Below are 17,725 nucleotides of genomic sequence, written 5' to 3'. Positions count from 1 at the left end.
AGTGTGCATGAGGACTCTCACTGGATTAGCTTTTTTCCCCAAGCATTATTTTTGCAATCATTCCATGATGGAATTGTCAGTATGGTGTGGATACTATCAAGCCAGCAACCATCCGTGACCTGGTTCCTGACCTCCTGGCCTGGACACAAAAATGGTGAGTCAATATATCAAAGTCTTGCTGTCACCTTTTGAATTGAGTCAACTGAAGCCATGGAATTGTGATCAAATAGCAGCATCAAGATCCAAGGCAGATGAGACTGAATTGAAGGGTTTAGGCTCACTAGACAAGTTCCTCGCCAATGCTAGCGAGGGAGGGAGGGAGGGAGGTAGGGAGGGAGCGAGCGAGCGAGGGAGGGAGGGAGCGAGGGAGGGAGGGAGGGAGCGAGGGAGGGAGCGAGGGAGGGAGCGAGGGTGGGCCACACACACATGGCAGACGCGCTTGCTTGAGAGCGCACAGATGTTACAGCGGAGCTAGCTCCAAGTAGCACACGCAGCGCCACTTGTCTTGTCTGATGACAAGCCTCATTTGGAACTGCCATTAGGAAGACGTGTGATTTATGGCTCTGTCTGCCTGCCTGCCTGCCTGCCTGCCTGCCTGCCTGCCTGCCTGCCTGAATGCCCGGGTGGCTGCCTGGCTGGCTGCCTGCCTGAATGCCCGGGTAGCTGTCTGGCTGGCTGCCTGCCTGCCTGGCTGCCTGCCTGAATGCCCGGGTGGCTGCCTGCCTGGCTGGCTGCCTGCCTGCCACAGCATTTGATGTGGCCTGCAAAGACAAATTGGGCATCGACTTTGTGTCGTTACTAAAATTACAAATTGTCTGCACTTTTGAAAAAATAGAGACATTGCTAGCAAACTCTATGCCCATTCGTCTTTTGAAAATATTGGAACAATTTGTACTAGTCTCTGATTTCAAAACTACTTATTCATCAGTTTGTTGTGTAGCCTGTACTGTACTGTATATAAGACATTGGCAGTCCTAATAGCCCTCCGAGAGGAACTGACTAGGATGGAGCCGAGTTTGACATCCCTGGGTTAGCACGTCTGGCTCATTGTGCTAAGGTTAACAGTTTGAATATGTCTCCTTGTGTGTTCATAGTGTCCTCATGGTAAGGCAAATCATTCAGTGTTGGCAAACGGCTGGGTTTGGGATGAAGTCCGCGCAAACGTTCACTTCAATTGAACTCATTCGCTGCCAGCCCAGTTACAATGGAGCGTTGACATCTATAGCCAGCGTCAATGGCAGTGAATGAGTTCGATCAATGTCTTTCCATAAACCCTTTCATCCGTTGTTTCATTGAAGTCGTTTGGCGAGCTCAGCATGTTCTTGCAAAGTAGCATAGTTAGTTGGATATTGATTTTTATCTTCTAGCCCGCCCAGCCATGGTGAGCCAAGCTCAGGGAGTGATTCCCCCCCCAGACAGTGGATTCAAAGTATTGCTACTGTTCCAAATGGTCATCCATTCCTTGCTCCTGAGATCCGCCCCCCCCCCTTTTACAAGCCGCAGAACAAATGTTTTCCTTCTTGATGCAATGATGCAAATGAAGTCCATCCGTTTTAGAATCTTCCTAGTTCCTGGCAGATGATAAAGAAAACTCAATTCATACACTACATCTCCACCTTTGTCCGGAACCCGCCCACCGCCACCATCATTTTGTGCGGCATTTTTTGCCGGATGTAGTCCTCTTGTGGATGTTCCACAATGTATTGTTTGAGAATCTGAAAAAACAAGAAAGGTCATTCAAATAATAGAGATGGCCAATTTGCAGCACTCCATCTCCACCTTTGTCCGGAACCCGCCCACCGCCACCGTCATTTTATGCGGCATTTTTTGGCGGATGTAGTCCTCTTGTGGATGTTCCACAATGTATTGTTTTAGAATCTGAAAAAACAAGAAAGGTCATTCAAGTAATAAAGATGGCCAATTTGCAGCACTCCATCTTCACCTTTGTCCGGAACCCGCCCACCGCCACCATCATTTTATGCGGCATTTTTTGGCGGATGGAGTCCTCTTGTGGATGTTCCAAATGTATTGTTTTAAAATCTGAAAAAACAAGAAAGGTCATTCAAATAATAGAGATGGCCAATTTGCAGCACTCCATCTTCACCTTTGTCCGGAACCCGCCCACCGCCACCATCATTTTATGCGGCATTTTTTGGCGGATGTAGTCCTCTTGTGGATGTTCCACAATGTATTGTTTTAGAATCTGAAAAAACAAGAAAGGTCATTCAAATAATAGAGATGGCCAATTTGAAGCCCTCCCCTCCACTCCTGTCGGAAATCTTCGTCGTGTAACCACTCTTCTAACCCCTCTTGCAACTTTTCATAAAAGTGACTACGACCTATTGTGTTGTTAGATTTGATATTATCGTGTTGCGGTCAACAGCATCAAAAATAAGTTTTATAATTGTGGAAAAATAATGCTTGAAGACTTGACAGTGGAGGCAGAGAAGTAAGGGGCTGAATTAATTCTGGATGCATAAAAAAAAATGCAAATGAATTCCGGTTTATTCCAGAACAAATTTAAGACTTGGAAGAAAAAAGTGTGCCATCTCTATTCAAGTGAAATGAATCCCCGTACTTTTTCTCTCTGTCTGTACTTTTCACGACAGCCTCTTGAGATGTTTAGCATCCTGTTTTCCCCGGACGGAGGTGAACTCACAAGGAGCCTCGCCTGTAAGGAGAATACAGAAGATATGAAGATAAAGGAACCACCAAAGATACGGCTCGGCATGAAATCTTGGTTGAGCAATGATTGGCTTCCCCGCATTTTTTGTTGTTGTAATTCCTATGAATAGAGAATCGGTTATGAAATGGGAACGAAACCTCAAACTACATTTTCAATACGCTCTTTTTTTTTTTTTTTTTAAACAACAATCAGTCTTGTGTAACCCAACAATAATTGCAGCAAGAAGGAAGTCACCACACCGAGCAGGGACGCAGCATACGTACGTAGCTGCCGCCACTAATGATGTCTGCTTCCAACACGGCCGATAACAACAGAATAAGTCATAATAAGCTGTAGTTATGCTAAAGAAAGGGAGAATTCCAACACACAGCGCAGCCAGACATGCCGTGTTTGATGCAGACGGAAATGCGAGCTGCGTTCGCAACAGCGCGCCGTGCGGGTCAGAAGTTGCGCTCCCGACCCGGCGGTTTTTCATACCAAAGACTATAAAAATGGGATCCATTGCCTCCCTGCGTGTGTGACGATCATTGGGACTTAAGAAAAAAAAAAAAAAATTCATAAAAATTGGGTGCGTATTATACTTGGGTACAGGCTTTTTTCCAGCATCAGCATGCCATTTTTAGGGTGCGTACTATACATGGGGGCGCACTATACACGGAAAAAAACGGTATTGATCTGTACAAGGCGGGGTGCTGTTACCCCGCCCCCCCGCCCCACTCGTTGAGCGTCTTGAGCATGGGGCTGACGGCGAATTCCACATTTCTCTCTTGAATGAAACTACGCGGACTTGTCAGGTCTCACTCGAGAGTCCGATGATTCTTTCTCAGTTGACAGTCACAAGACTTTGCTTTGCCCTTCGCCAAGGGTGACAAACTCTGGACGTTTGGCCCGCAGTGTAATTCTATTTGGCCCGCCCACCAAGACAAATTGCGCATCGACTTTCCCTCAATTGTAAAATTGCAAATTGTCTTCACTTTTAAGAAACAGAGATGTTCTGAGCAATTGTTATTACCGTTCCTGTTAGAATAATTAGTTTTGCCGAAGCGCTGGTAGGCCTGAAACCGAAGGTCACATGTCTTCGCTCAAGTCAACATATGTGCCGGCTAGCCTTGGGGAGTCCTTATACTCCCTTCCTTGTCTTATCTGTGAGAGGCCCTCACTATGTAGTTAGAAACAGAACATCTTTGTTCTTTGTTAGTTCAAGAGAAGTCCTTTCTCTGTTAATTGCTTTTGTTCGAGACAGTTTTTAGTTATCCCATATTTACTCAATGATTGTTTAAGTAGACTTCATGCAAGTTATCTCACATCTATTTAACGTTTGTTGGAGTGTATGCACGAGAGGTATCTGATTATTTACTCATTATTATTATTATTGTATGAAATGTAGCAAGAAAGTCTAGAGCATTGTTTTACAGAGACACAGCCAACCATCTAAGAACAGACTCTGCATTCCTGGGGTCACGGATCGGCCAAGGCCATGCGGCCTCGCACCACACAACACTATTAGCTAGCTGAACAGCGTTGCTACAGTCACACTCTCCCCTCCCTTTAGTGTAGCAACGCCTCTGTAACCAGGGCAACCAAAACATTAAATAGAGGAGTACGTGGAGGGAGAACTCAGAATTGATGGAGATTGTAACTGAGTTTCCTCTCTCTATCGTTCTCCTCGCGAGTAAACCTGTTCTGGTTCTTTTCTCCTCTTCCTTCCAGCGTGTGGTTAAATGTCTGATGGTATTTAGACCTGACAGTTCCTCTTTTTAAAAGTGTGAACACTTTTTGTGACTAGTCTCTGACTTCAAAAGTAGCTATTCATCAGTTTGTTGTCACCTACGTATACTGTACATAGTATATACGTAGGTGACATGAGACGTTTATGTATGTATTTAGGTTGACAGTCATTCATAATGGCCCTCCGAAGAAAACCATGACTACGATGCGCCTCGCGACAATAATGAGTTTGACACCCATGAAGAAATGGAGTCGCGACTCGAGAAACAAAAAACATTTCACCTCACCCACCGCAGTCCCAAATCACCGAGAGGATTTTAATTCGGATGATTACAACGTGTCTTATAAGGTCGAGTCATGTGGGTCACTTCTTCTGGAAATGGCTAAACATCTTTGATTTGATGTCTGACTGGCAATTTGATGAATCGCACGAGGTACTGCGCTGGTGCTTGACCTTCCTTGCTCAACCACGACCTCCGCTCGGAGACAAAGTTGCAAGGTCACGCGACTGGTTGGCTTCAGGCTAATTGCGTTGACCTCAGTCACAATGAAAACGTCCAAGCGTCTTGCGCTCGCCCGAAATCGGACGCTGGCGCCTTGATGCCGTGTCAAACGGACATAATGGTTGTCCACTTTGATCCCGCTTTGAAAACATTTAATGCAGGATTTCTTCTCGCTTCTAGAAAGTCGAAATCGACACGTTTGATGTAAAAGTGGACAGCATCAAGGCAGGAATTGGAGGGTGCCCCTTTGTTCTTTTCGTTATCTCGCACCGTGACCAAGCGGAAGCGGCGGTGAGAGGCAATTATTAACGCCCTCGTATATCGGACAAATATTCGCTTCCTATTGTCAGGCCGTTAGTGAAATGGAGAGGGAAAAGCCGGCAGGCAGCAATCTCCGATAACCCGCTGATGCTTGCTTATTCAGCGGGGTGGTGTCGTGCAAAGCGGGCCAATAGAATTCAAGAAGTGTGCTGTTGTCGTTGGTGGTGTTGCTGCTGTTGTTGCTGCTGTTGTTGTTGTTGTTGCCGTTATGAATTACAAACATTTCATGAAATGGACATTTTTCAGGGCTCCGGTCCACTGAAGTGCGCACTTGCTATTGAGTGACAGGCCATTTTAGTGACAAATGAAGCCCTCTTATTGATTTCAGCACATAATCATATTTCACATCATTTGCCATGGTCCAGACTTTTAATGATTACCTCGGCTCGTCTTTCTTCCCAACCACCGTGAGAGCCCATTTTCACGCATGCCTATATGTCGCCATATGTTTATGAAGACGTTGTTTTGAGGTTATGACCCCAACCAAGTGCAGTCGAAATGTCCCGAGGACACCTCATAATGGACCGTGGGATGCGACCGTAGTGACGCCCGCGAGGGAAACTTGAGCTCATTTTGATTGGCGCAGCCTCATTTGCTCTCAGTCGGAGGCCCTCGGGGTTGGACTTGTCCCTTGCTTCACAAGTTGCTTTGAACAAAGCACGCGCATTTTCTTTTCCTTCTGTCATCCTTTTGCCTCGCTCGACCTTTGACTGGAGCCTTCGGCCGCTGCGGGTAAATCGATCCAGGGGAAGAACCTCAAACCTGATTTAAGGGTGCGCAAGTGGCGGGTCGTGGGTTCCGAGTGGCCCCTAGAAAAAATCTTTTTTGAAGGGTTGGGCGATTCTAACGATGTTTTCTCTACAGCAGTGCGTACTCATTTTTCGGTAGCCAAGACTTCCATTTTTTACTTTTTTGTAGGGGTCCAAACTCCGTTTTTGAGTGGAAAGCTTCTATTACCGCTGGGTCCAGTTGTTAGTACATATCAATGGGTTTCTATTTTCTTTCAATGCTAACTGTTTATGCCGTAGCCATTGTGAGGCTTCCTGCTGCGCAATTTCTTCTCCAGCTCTTTTATGAAAGTGTTTTGTTTGTTCGTGTCCAACGGGGCTGAATGGTTTTGATGATGATTTGAATCATAATAATCGTGTTTTTAAAGGGAACATAGCAGGCAGATTCCTTTCTTCTCCTCTATGATTGACTTGACTATTTCTAAGGAGCTGGACAAAAGGGTCTTATTGAGGATAATAAATCCAAAGTAGATGGTTTTTTTTCTCTCTCTTTTCTCGCTCCATAGTTGTCAAATGTTCCTCCTTCTGATGAGTTGCCCAGCAACTGCTCCCAAAAAAACAGAATTGAGGTTGTTTATTTTCTGTAGCTGGCATCGGAACCTGCAACACCTTGTTCTACATAACGACGCTGTCTCGCAATCGACTCGCTTGTCCGATGCCTTTGATCCAATCAACCCTGTGAATCTTCCTTTGAAAGAGTTTGCGCGTGAACTTGTGGCACGGCAGAAACTCTAACATTGCCGTGTGCTCCGTCAATTGGCCGAGCATTACAGTAGAGCCCAGCTCCCATTTTCAAAGAGTGGCAAATGTTGTTTTTTCAGCTCAGGCGAGAAAACCGTCCCGAAACACGTAGTGAGCGTTGGTTAAAGGCTTTTTATCTGAAAGGATTGCTAAACAACCCGATTGGCACAGACTTTGAGATGAGTCATTACACCTGGCAAGAAGGACGGAACACAACAGCAGATTTCCAAACTAAACGTGCAACGATCAAATGACAATTTGAAACGAGAAGTTATGACCTGAGCGGATTATTAACCATCGGAAAAAACAGACGAGGCTGTGTGGTGAATGGTCTCTGTTGTTCTGCTGGTCTCCAAAAAAAAACACTCAGTGGACGATGGCTGTCCCGGCCAAGCACTCCAGTGACACACGGCTGATTGGGAAAAGATTTATTCAACCGATGTCAAAGTGATGTCTCTCCAAAAGTTTGAGTGGCCCCAAGAGCAAAGATGTTTCAGCTCTTGACAGCACAGATGTTCGCCCCAAAAAGGCCCTCGCGCTTCTTGCTCTTGCCCCTTGCGCCCCTGCGCCTTTCGCGCTCCTGCCCTTCGCGCTGTTCCTCTTCGCGTTCTTGACCCCCCTTTCTATCTGTTCTCCCCCATCATTTGTACCTCGTAAGACAACAGCTGCGGTCCGAGTCTCACTCTATTGGTTACTTCCGATGCCCTTAAAAGTGCATGGACAAAGGTCTTCCTGGTCACGGACGAATGGCCCTTCCATATTCTAAGTACCTACACATTGCTGAAACTAGATCTTCTCTGTACCGCAAAAATAGCTTAGGGTCTTCTCACTGCTGCAAGGTCGCCATTTAAGGTGACATACAGTGACGCATAGAATCCAAAATTTACCTCAGCTGTTAGCATTTTTATTTCATACCTTTCTTGATTGCATGGTCTTTGTTGTTTCGCTGGTCTCCAAAAAACACTCGGTGGACAATGGCTGTCCCGGCCAAGCACTCCAGTGACACACGGCTGATTGGGAAAAGATTTTATTCAACCGATGTCAAAGTGATGTCTCTCCAAAGGTTTGAGTGCCCCCAAAAGCAAAGATGGTTCAGCTCTCGACGGCACAGATGTTCGCCCCAAAAAAGCCCTCGCGCTTCTTGCTCTTGCCCCTTGCGCCCCTGCGCCTTGCGCGCTCCTTGCTCTTCGCGCTGTTCCCCTCTCTTCGCGTTCTTGACCCCCCTCTATCTGTTCTCCCCCATCATTTGTACCTCGTAAGACAACAGCTGCGGTCCGAGTCTCACTCTATTGGTTACTTCCGATGCCCTTAAAAGTGCATGGACTCAGGTCTTCCTGGTCACGGACGAATGGCCCTTCCATATTCTAAGTACCTACACATTGCTGAAACTAGATCTTCTCTGTACCGCAAAAATAGCTTAGGGTCTTCTCACTGCTGCAAGGTCGCCATTTAAGGTGACATACAGTGACGCATAGAATCCAAAATTTACCTCAGCTGTTAGCATTTTTATTTCATACCTTTCTTGATTGCATGGTCTTTGTTGTTTCGCTGGTCTCCAAAAAACACTCGGTGGACAATGGCTGTCCCGGCCAAGCACTCCAGTGACACACGGCTGATTGGGAAAAGATTTTATTCAACCGATGTCAAAGTGATGTCTCTCCAAAGGTTTGAGTGCCCCCAAAAGCAAAGATGGTTCAGCTCTCGACGGCACAGATGTTCGCCCCAAAAAAGCCCTCGCGCTTCTTGCTCTTGCCCCTTGCGCCCCTGCGCCTTGCGCGCTCCTTGCTCTTCGCGCTGTTCCCCTCTCTTCGCGTTCTTGACCCCCCTCTATCTGTTCTCCCCCATCATTTGTACCTCGTAAGACAACAGCTGCGGTCCGAGTCTCACTCTATTGGTTACTTCCGATGCCCTTAAAAGTGCATGGACTCAGGTCTTCCTGGTCACGGACGAATGGCCCTTCCATATTCTAAGTACCTACACATTGCTGAAACTAGATCTTCTCTGTACCGCAAAAATAGCTTAGGGTCTTCTCACTGCTGCAAGGTCGCCATTTAAGGTGACATACAGTGACGCATAGAATCCAAAATTTACCTCACTTGTTCCTTTGGTCTCTGCTGTTCATCCTAAAACACAAAGGCGCTCTTTAAGCAATGCGACAGTGAGCGCCCGGCGCGCTGCGGTTGCGCGACCGCACCAAATTAAGCTCCCTGCGCAGTGCGCTCTGAGGTCCACTTAAGTCATTACATTTCACTCTAAAGTGCTTTATTGTCCTCCCCATTGTGGTTTCAAAACTCCAGAACTAATTTTCACCCAGGTAGAGTAGCATGGCAAATTGGCAACACGCAAAGCGGTGCTTGCGCACAGACTAATGGAGCCTTAATTGCCAAGGTCCTTTCAGTAGGTTCTTTTCAGACGGGTAGGAAAAAGTTCTTTTTAAAAAGCTCAACAAGATTGACGCCATCATAGAAAACGTTTGGATTCATTGCCACAAAGAAATGGAAGATGAATCATGTATTGTAATCTCCGTCTAGTGATGCAGACCAATAAGTGTGACGTGAAATGTCCCGGCAGCGACGATGACAATTGGTGCTTGCAACTGTATATTCGTTGGCTAATTCATTTAGACTGTTACTGTGTTTTTATTAGTTTCAATTGACTTTTCTTTTTACTGTCTTACTGTGCTTGTCCCCTTGCTATAAGATAAGCGCTTTGTTACAGCAATGCATTCTATAAATAAAGTTGGATTGAGTATATAGAGATATTGATCTAGATACGTCGTATACATAGATATATAGTCAGTCAGGATCCTGAACTTGCTTCCCCGTTCTGCGTAGCGTCCTGTACTTTTACTGTCTGTATGCACACTGGCTTTTATTCGTTGTGTTATCTATTCATTTATTATTTATTGTTACTCCTATTTATTGTTTGTGCCTTCTTGTTTTTTATATTGCGTTGTTTACTTGTGTGTCTATCGTCTAATATGTCTTGTCACCGTGGGATAGGGAAAACGTAATTCTGATGTCTTTGTGTGTCTCGGCATGTGAAGAAGTTGACAATAAAGCAGACTTTGACTTTGACTTTGGTATAGATCGATATTTCTTATGATGATATGAATAATGAGTTTTTGATTTGAAGGAATTTGGTCGAAATACAAAGAGTCCTGGCTAGCTACAAAAACAGATATGCTCAAACCTCATTGAATAAAGTACATAAACAGAAAAGTAGATTCCCATATTAAATCAATAAAAGACCTATTTTAAGCATATAACGAATTATACCTACACACCAAATCAATAAAGAAGACATAACTAGACAAGCATGATTAAACTAAGAATGTAATGATGTAAGCAAAGACATGGAGTATCAAAAGAACAAACTTTGCATAGTCAGGGAACATTAATAAATGGATGATGTCACAGCCAAAAGCTCACGTCATTCCGTACAAAATGACAAAATTGAAAGAATGACGAATGGATGCGGTGCGACAGTGTAAGAATGGAGCAGAATGTTTACAGGAAGGTCACTTGGAGATAAAGACCAGCAGGTGCCAGAGGGAGACAGCCAAGGATGATCGCCAAGGCCGAAAGACGGGATGGAAGACAACAAACACACACACACACACACACACGCACACCGAATCGGCCATAATCAGCACCCACTCCCATGGAATCAAAATCTCCTGCGAACTCGCCCCACCCCAAAGACTCATCAGCCACCAAAGTGGGCCCACACCGACTGGCATGTGCAACTGAATATAAGCTGACCAAAGAACCTTGAACGTTGCCTTCTGTGAATGGAGACTTTCTGCTCTTGAAAGGCCCAGCGCTGTATTGTGCTTTCCTCAAAACAGAGCTTTCTTAACAAGAATTTCTGCTTCAGTGTCTTGGCATTTTCCTACATCTGAAGAAATCAAACGAGCACGCAGTGAGTAAATTGGATGACAGGTGATTGGCAATGGCTTTTGCCGTGAGGCGCAGATAAATAGTTTTCTTCTTGCTAGGGGGGGGCGTAACAGAAAACAATTGAGAAGCACTGCGTTAATCCGTCTTCACATCAGGCAGAGATGATTCTCACAATGATTGTATTTGCCCGCGCCTCAATTAGACAGAAGCAGAGGTCTGACTGACTGACTGACAAAGAGACGGAGGATGCGCATACGTCAGCGGCGTGGACCTTGGAGCTCCACTTATCCGCGGTATGATGCCACTTGATACTCAGTAGTCCTCACTTGTGTACTTTCTGTACTACGGTCCTTTTATTCTCGCACCTTTAGATGTTCACAATGCGGAGCTAGGAAACACAGAGTGATTGATTCAAGTGCAAAGAGAAATGATAGCTTCAGCGGTAACAAAAGCAAAACAATTGAAGTGTCTGCGCTTGGACTTCTTAATATCTTCAACTTTCCAATTTGCCAGTCTGAAGTCAAACCGGGTGGGTGACCTTTTTCATGCCCCTTTTCTGGTGTCATGCTTATCTTTGAGGCCCCCACCACCCCCCACCGCCCCTCTCATATCGCTAGATGCAGCCGGAAAGATTTGCAATCTTGTGTGTGCGCGCAACAGAAGTAGACTCCAAAAAAAAGAAAGAGAAAACGTATCCAATAGCGTCTAATTGGTTCAATTGTGATGATTATGATGATGATAATGATGATGATGATAGAAGTTGTTTATTAAAGCTATTCCAATCAACTAAAGTGCAATCATGACCCACTTCTCAGTGCAGGCCAATTTTGTTTTCAGCAGGGAAGAAAATGCGCGATACTCTACTCAGTCCAGTAAGGCTTCATTCATTTTGCATTTTGCTTCTGTATTGAAACTGCTGATTAAACTGTGAATTGAAACTAATAGGTGGAGAACTGAACTCTCGCTCTTTATATAGCGGACGTGTCTTGCGCATCTGTTCTGCGCATACTCTCATGGCGGCCTCCGTATGATATCCGGTCTTCGATGGAGATTAAAAAACAAACAATATTTGACAATAACACACCTTCGAGGATTTGCATCATCGCATCAAACCATGTGTCGTCAATTATGAATTTTACTGACAGGATGGCTGAATGCGACGCGCGATTGACAACAAACAAGAAGAAAGGTGATTTCTAGTTTTATTTCGAAGGAGATTTTCTTAAAAATATATATATCTAAAAAAAAAATTGTACCCATGTATAATGCGCACCCCAGATTTTAGGACTATAAATTAGTTAAATTTTGCGCATTATACATGGGAAAAAACGGTATTTACAAAAGCACGATTACTGACCAGGATTCTTCCTTCGGCCACAATGCGACGCAGCATTTTAGTTTAAGTCGGACATTTTAAACAAAAAAGAAAAACTTTTCCGTCGTTACTAGCAGAAGTTTCAAATCCAACCGTCAACTCGATAAGGGTTGCGTTGCGTTGCGTTGCGTTGCGTTGCTGAGCACTCCGACTTTTCATTGCTATTGAAATGAGTTGCGCCTTAATTTCAAATGATCTGCTGCACTTGACAGCTAACGTAATAAATCCTCTTTGCAAAACTGCTTTTGTAGGAAAAGAACATTGTGGTTTTTTTTTCTCGCCTTTAGAGATGATCGACGCTATTCTTTGCCGGCTGCTCATTTGTGCCAACATGTATTTGTAGTGTGTGCGTGTGCGTGCGTGCGTGCGCGCGCGCGCGCGTTTAACTCTGGTCTCTACCGAGGTTGGTAACAAGAGCCTGATCAAAATCTGGGATTTTCTTTCCCTTCTACCGCTGGTCTTGAAGGGAGCCTTGGCGAGGCTTTGCTATTGATCACTGTATTTTGGCAATACTATCTTTATTTCTCTTATCTCTATATATTCAAGAAGGCATTGTAGGACTAAAAAAACATAGTAACTGAGCATACAGACTACTGATTAAAAAAAATCAGAAAAATTATTTTCTGAGGAGTTTATATGTATTACATCAATACGCTTGTCAAACAATCTTCAGTAATTCCTCTCTCAACATAAGATACAAGTCACTTGCATGCAATGGATCTGATGGAGCGTGCCATTCATTTTCCTCCATTAGCAGACAACACAGTTCAAATACAGTTTCATCGCAAGGAAACTGGCATTTTGGAGTGCACTCTTCCATACACGCAGTGATATCTTGCATTCCAGTGGGTTTCAGTCGATCCTCGGCACTGTGCATGGCAGGGAATGAATACATGACGTCTGGCCGACTGGCATGATGGGAGAGACAAAATATTTTACCTGCACAAGATTATTTATCATAGCCATCCATGTGCCAAAGAGCATTTGGGCCTCTGCAGCTGTACTGGCGTCTTCTAAGGCGTCGTGCTCTTCTTAATTCCACGCCGACTGGGTCAACCGATTTTATAATTTGTCTTATTGTATCTTGTGAGACAACAACGAGAGAGGAATTACTGAAGATTGTTTGACAAGCGTATTGATGTAATACATATAAACTCCTCAGAAAATAATTTTTCAGATTTTTTTTTTTTATTCAGTAGTCTGTATACTCAGTTACTATGTTTTTTTAGTCCTACAATGCCTTCTTGACCTTTAAATATTCCTTAATGACCCAAATTAAACAGAATAATTCATTGCAAAATTGAAATTTTTTTAACTATGCTTACCTGATCTATGGTTATTCTTTTCCATTTGTGACTAACAAAAACCAAGATGTTACATTTTGCTTGAAATGTCCTGAACTTGACTGCTTAAATATGTATTAAGTATTAATGTATTACTTGTATATTAAAAATTGTGTCTTTTCATAGAAGGCATCTGTACAACATAATACTTTATTTTTATATACCAACATTCAGGTGCAGTCAGGAAATACATAGTGGATGAAGAGTGAGTTTATTGAATGCAATAAAATATTACCACTCTTCATTACAGAAGCATTCACTTAATACTATGTAGCTGCTGAAAACAACCATCCAATGGTTATGCGTAACATCTTGGGTCATTTTAATAAAGCCCTAGAACTTTTATATATGCCAAATGCAAGCTGTTTCTATAAAATTCTAAAAACAGTGAAGGAACGAATACAAAGTTTGTTTCTATTTGACCAATACGAACAGTTGTGTTGATGCAACTTACAACGGATAATTAACGGAGTTATGGTTATTGACAGAATTAAACAATATCCATGACCCAGATATTGCTTTCGAGAACGGCATTGAATTCTGATCGGAAGTCTGGGAAATTGTCATAGCTGTCAGCAATGTACAAAACCTCTCTGGTCAAAACCACACCACACTGACTTTCCCTCCGCCACCCCACGTCAGAAATTGGGAATAGTCAGAATTCTGACTTTATTCTCAGAATTCTGACTTTAAAGTGGGAATTCTGACTTTAAAGTCAGAATTCTGACTTTATTCTCAGTATTCTGCCCTTTGTAATAAGTTTAAGTAGAAACACGTTTACATGTAGCGCTTTACCTCCCTCTAATGGTTGCAGTGGGAAGTTGTTTTTGAGAGCAAATACCGAATGGCAGCAAGCAATGTCGACTCGTGTGCATCTGTTAAAGGCTGATGTGTAAACCTTTTATGTTGTGCCTTGGACAAGATTTGTCCGTGAGTATTATTCGAATTTTGAAACAATATTTTATTTTGGTTACATGTGATGTTTAATGCAAACCTATTCACCGTAAATGTGATGTAGCTTGTATGTGTTGAGCTAACGCACAATTTTACTCCTAGTTTTAAGACGGTCTTAAGAGGGCAATGGTTTGAGGCCATTCTACAAATAAATCAGCTAAAAGGAACCAAGTCTGATTATTTGGAGCGTCGTTAACTCGCTGTCTAGCTGGTGAAAAACTAGATGCTTCAGAGTGAGGACAGCACACTCAGAATTCTGACTTTATTCTCAGAATTCTGACTTTAAAGTCAGAATTCCCACTTTAAAGTCAGAATTCTGAGAATAAAGTCAGAATTCTGAGAAAAAAAGTCAGAATCCTGTCACCCTTGGTTTTTTTTTTTCTTCACTGGCGTTCCTTGTTTTTTTGCCACCTCTGGCTAACTGAGATATTGGCTGGGCAAAAAGCTGCCGGGGAGGGAGGGAGGGAGGGAGGGTGCAGCCAGCGCCAGCTCGGTGAACGAGCGTGGCAGCGGGAGCGAGCGTAAAGGCAGGGGCGGAGGAAGGAAGGAAGGAAGGAAGGAAGGAAGGAAGGAAGGAAGGAAGGAAGGAAGGAAGGAAGGAAGGAAGGAAGGAGGGAAGGAGGGAAGGAGGGAAGGAGGGAAGGAGGGAAGGAGGGAAGGAGGGAAGGAAGGAAGGAAGGAAGGAAGGAAGGAAGGAAGGAAGGAAGGAAGGAAGGAAGGAAGGAAGGAAGGAAGGAAGGAGGGAGGGAGTCGATAAAAACCAGTGGACCACAGTTGCCCGCCGAGTTCAAGGCGAAGTGGATGAACGGATCCGACCTTTTTCCTTGTACGGCGTCTTTCTATAGCTGCGAAGGAGCTGCTCTACAATGATGCTCCAACTCGTGCATCTCGTGGCGTTGTTGGTGTGCGGCAGCCAAGGTAAAACACGCGCGCGCGCGCGGAATACCCGAGCTTTATGACTTAGTGCACAACTTTATTTGGGCGTTTTGAGATGCTGTGGACGGACGGAGAGAGGGGCTGGATTGTTGGACTGGACCTTGTTTGGTAGTTGCAGCACGTCTTTGCAGGAGCCAGGGGGCTTTGAAAGGAGGGGGCGGTTGAGGGAGCCTTTTTTTTTTTTTTTTTTATTGAGCGAAAACACTTTTCTGGTCACTGTTTTCTGTTTAGGTTCTTTGAAAATTCCTACATGTACATCCAGATACTTGGAACTTTAAGTCGCAAAAGAAAGATTTGTGTTCCGTATTGTGAATCGTGCATGCATGACCCCCCACTTCTTCTTTCCAGTCGATCCAAAGTGAGGCATTTGCACTTGTAGTCAGTGATGCCTTTGAGAAGTTTGCACAAGCTGCATTGTTGCGTCTGTGTCTTGTGTGCACAAGTGGAGAGGGTGCCTGTGTCTGCGCTTGCACATCCGATGAGCAGCCTCATGGTTGTCACAACTGAGTGTCGTTCGGGAACGCACATAGGATCTGGCAGCTTGTGTTTAACAAATCCATCAATAACCACCCACAGTCAGGATCATTGTAATAATGAAAAGGTCCAATTTTCATTTCTTCTGTCAGACTTTCATGGTAGGCGATTGTTTTCCCTTTTATAATATTGGTGGCGCACGGTATCACACGGAGAGCTGTTTGTTTGTTTGTTTGTTTGTTTCAAAGTCAAAGTCAGCTTTATTGTCAATCTCTCCACGTCACAACACACAAAGAGACCGAAATTACGTTTTTCTCTATCCCACGGTGACGAGACACATAACACGATAGACATACAAGTACGCGTTGTTTGTTATTGCTTGTGTTGGATATCAAATGAAAAAGAAAAAAAAAAGCAGCATGACGCGGTGCGCCACTGCAACCACGACAACGAAAATAGTGTCAAATATATTCCTCTCTGACCGAGTCATGGTATTCTATTTGCAAAGCAAACATTTTCTCACGGCTCATTTAACATGTAGGCAACCTAGCGATACTGTTATTACAATAAAGCACCAAATAATCGGCAATTATGGAAAAATGGTCGCATGCACAGAAATCGACAGTATACCAAAACCTTGTGTCTTTAAATAGAGATCATGAAGTTTGTTGATGAGATCAGGGATTGTCAACTGGTGGTCCGTGGCGGGCGGTATTGCAGGTGGCCCGCCAAATTGGAAAAATGAAATTGCTTTATTTATCTAGTGTTGCACTTGATTTCTTTGAGGATAATTTAGCCATCCGAATGATGACAAATGGAGCTGAGATTCCAGACATACTAGATGCAAATAAATAGCCTGCAAAATCAAGAATATTCTGAAAATCTGGCAGCTGTTTTTGTTCACGGCAGAGCCAAGAAGACATTTGGAGGTAATAACCTCATCATCCTAACTTTCCTTGGCAAACCCGAACCGGATTATAAACAAGAATTCTAATGAAGTTGTGCTTCCTCATCCACATTCTTGAAATAACTACGAAACACCATCACGAAATCAACACGCTCACCTATAGCCTGCGCATTAGCATAAAGACACATTTGCATTCGGAACCCCGCCCGCGTCGAATGCTATTGATTTTCACCTTTGGCATGATTAAAATGAGAGTATTCATTTCGCCGCTGCCCCGAGTGAAGCGGCGGTTTTAACTTGCAGCCTCCACATTCACCGCCAGACAAAGTACCTACATATGTACGTATATGCTAACTGCGTCCATCTGTGAAACTGACACCCGGCAACTTCCAGTCAAAAGCCAAGCTATCGATTCACATTGCGGTGCCCGTAGTTAGTCCGACGCGTTTGATGGATTCCTCCCAAAGTGTCTGTCGACACCTGAATATGTGGGAGTTGACCCAGTTTCTATGGAAACAAGAAACCTCTTCGAGCCACATTGGTGGCGAAAAGTAGAAGATTCAAACGATCAGTTCATCCTCACGTTCTGCAGGAGCCTGATCATTGAATCAGGTGTGTTGAACGAGGGAAACTTGGAAAACATGTAGGAATGCGCCCCCCCACCCCCCGAGGAGTGGACTTTGAGACCCCTGGTGTCGAAACACCAGCTCCGATTCAGCTAAGATGCACCTGCAGGATGCATGTTTACGTGTCTACAAGCCTACTGGAACCTACAAAAGGATTATAAGGATGGAACACAAGAACTTAAAGAGACTGCTCATATGTGTCAGAGAGATTCTGCTCTGACAACTGAGCTGAACTTTTATCTGTTAACATTGTGCATGGCACAACAGAAAGTTAATGTTCCATGGCTTTTTTTTCTATGAAGAACCCAGAGAGAGTTATTTATTTCCTGTTTTTTCTGTGAAGAACTCAGAGAGGGTTATTTAGTTATTATTTATTTCATTGCAGAGATGGAAAGGGAAAGTGGGGCGGTTTTACACTCTGTCCTTCCTTTCTAATTTGGA

At 44.1% G+C, this 17,725-nt stretch overlaps 1 pseudogene; it reads left to right on the top strand.

Moving 5' to 3' along the window:
* The first annotated feature begins 15,073 nt into the window (after nucleotides 1–15,073).
* The window catches only part of LOC133150159 (neural cell adhesion molecule 2-like), a 40,892-nt pseudogene continuing 38,240 nt past the window's right edge, over nucleotides 15,074–17,725 (top strand).

Source organism: Syngnathus typhle, linkage group LG2 (assembly GCF_033458585.1).
Source record: "Syngnathus typhle isolate RoL2023-S1 ecotype Sweden linkage group LG2, RoL_Styp_1.0, whole genome shotgun sequence".
Classification (NCBI taxonomy): domain Eukaryota; kingdom Metazoa; phylum Chordata; class Actinopteri; order Syngnathiformes; family Syngnathidae; genus Syngnathus; species Syngnathus typhle.
This window is presented reverse-complemented; position numbering and strand designations above follow the sequence as displayed.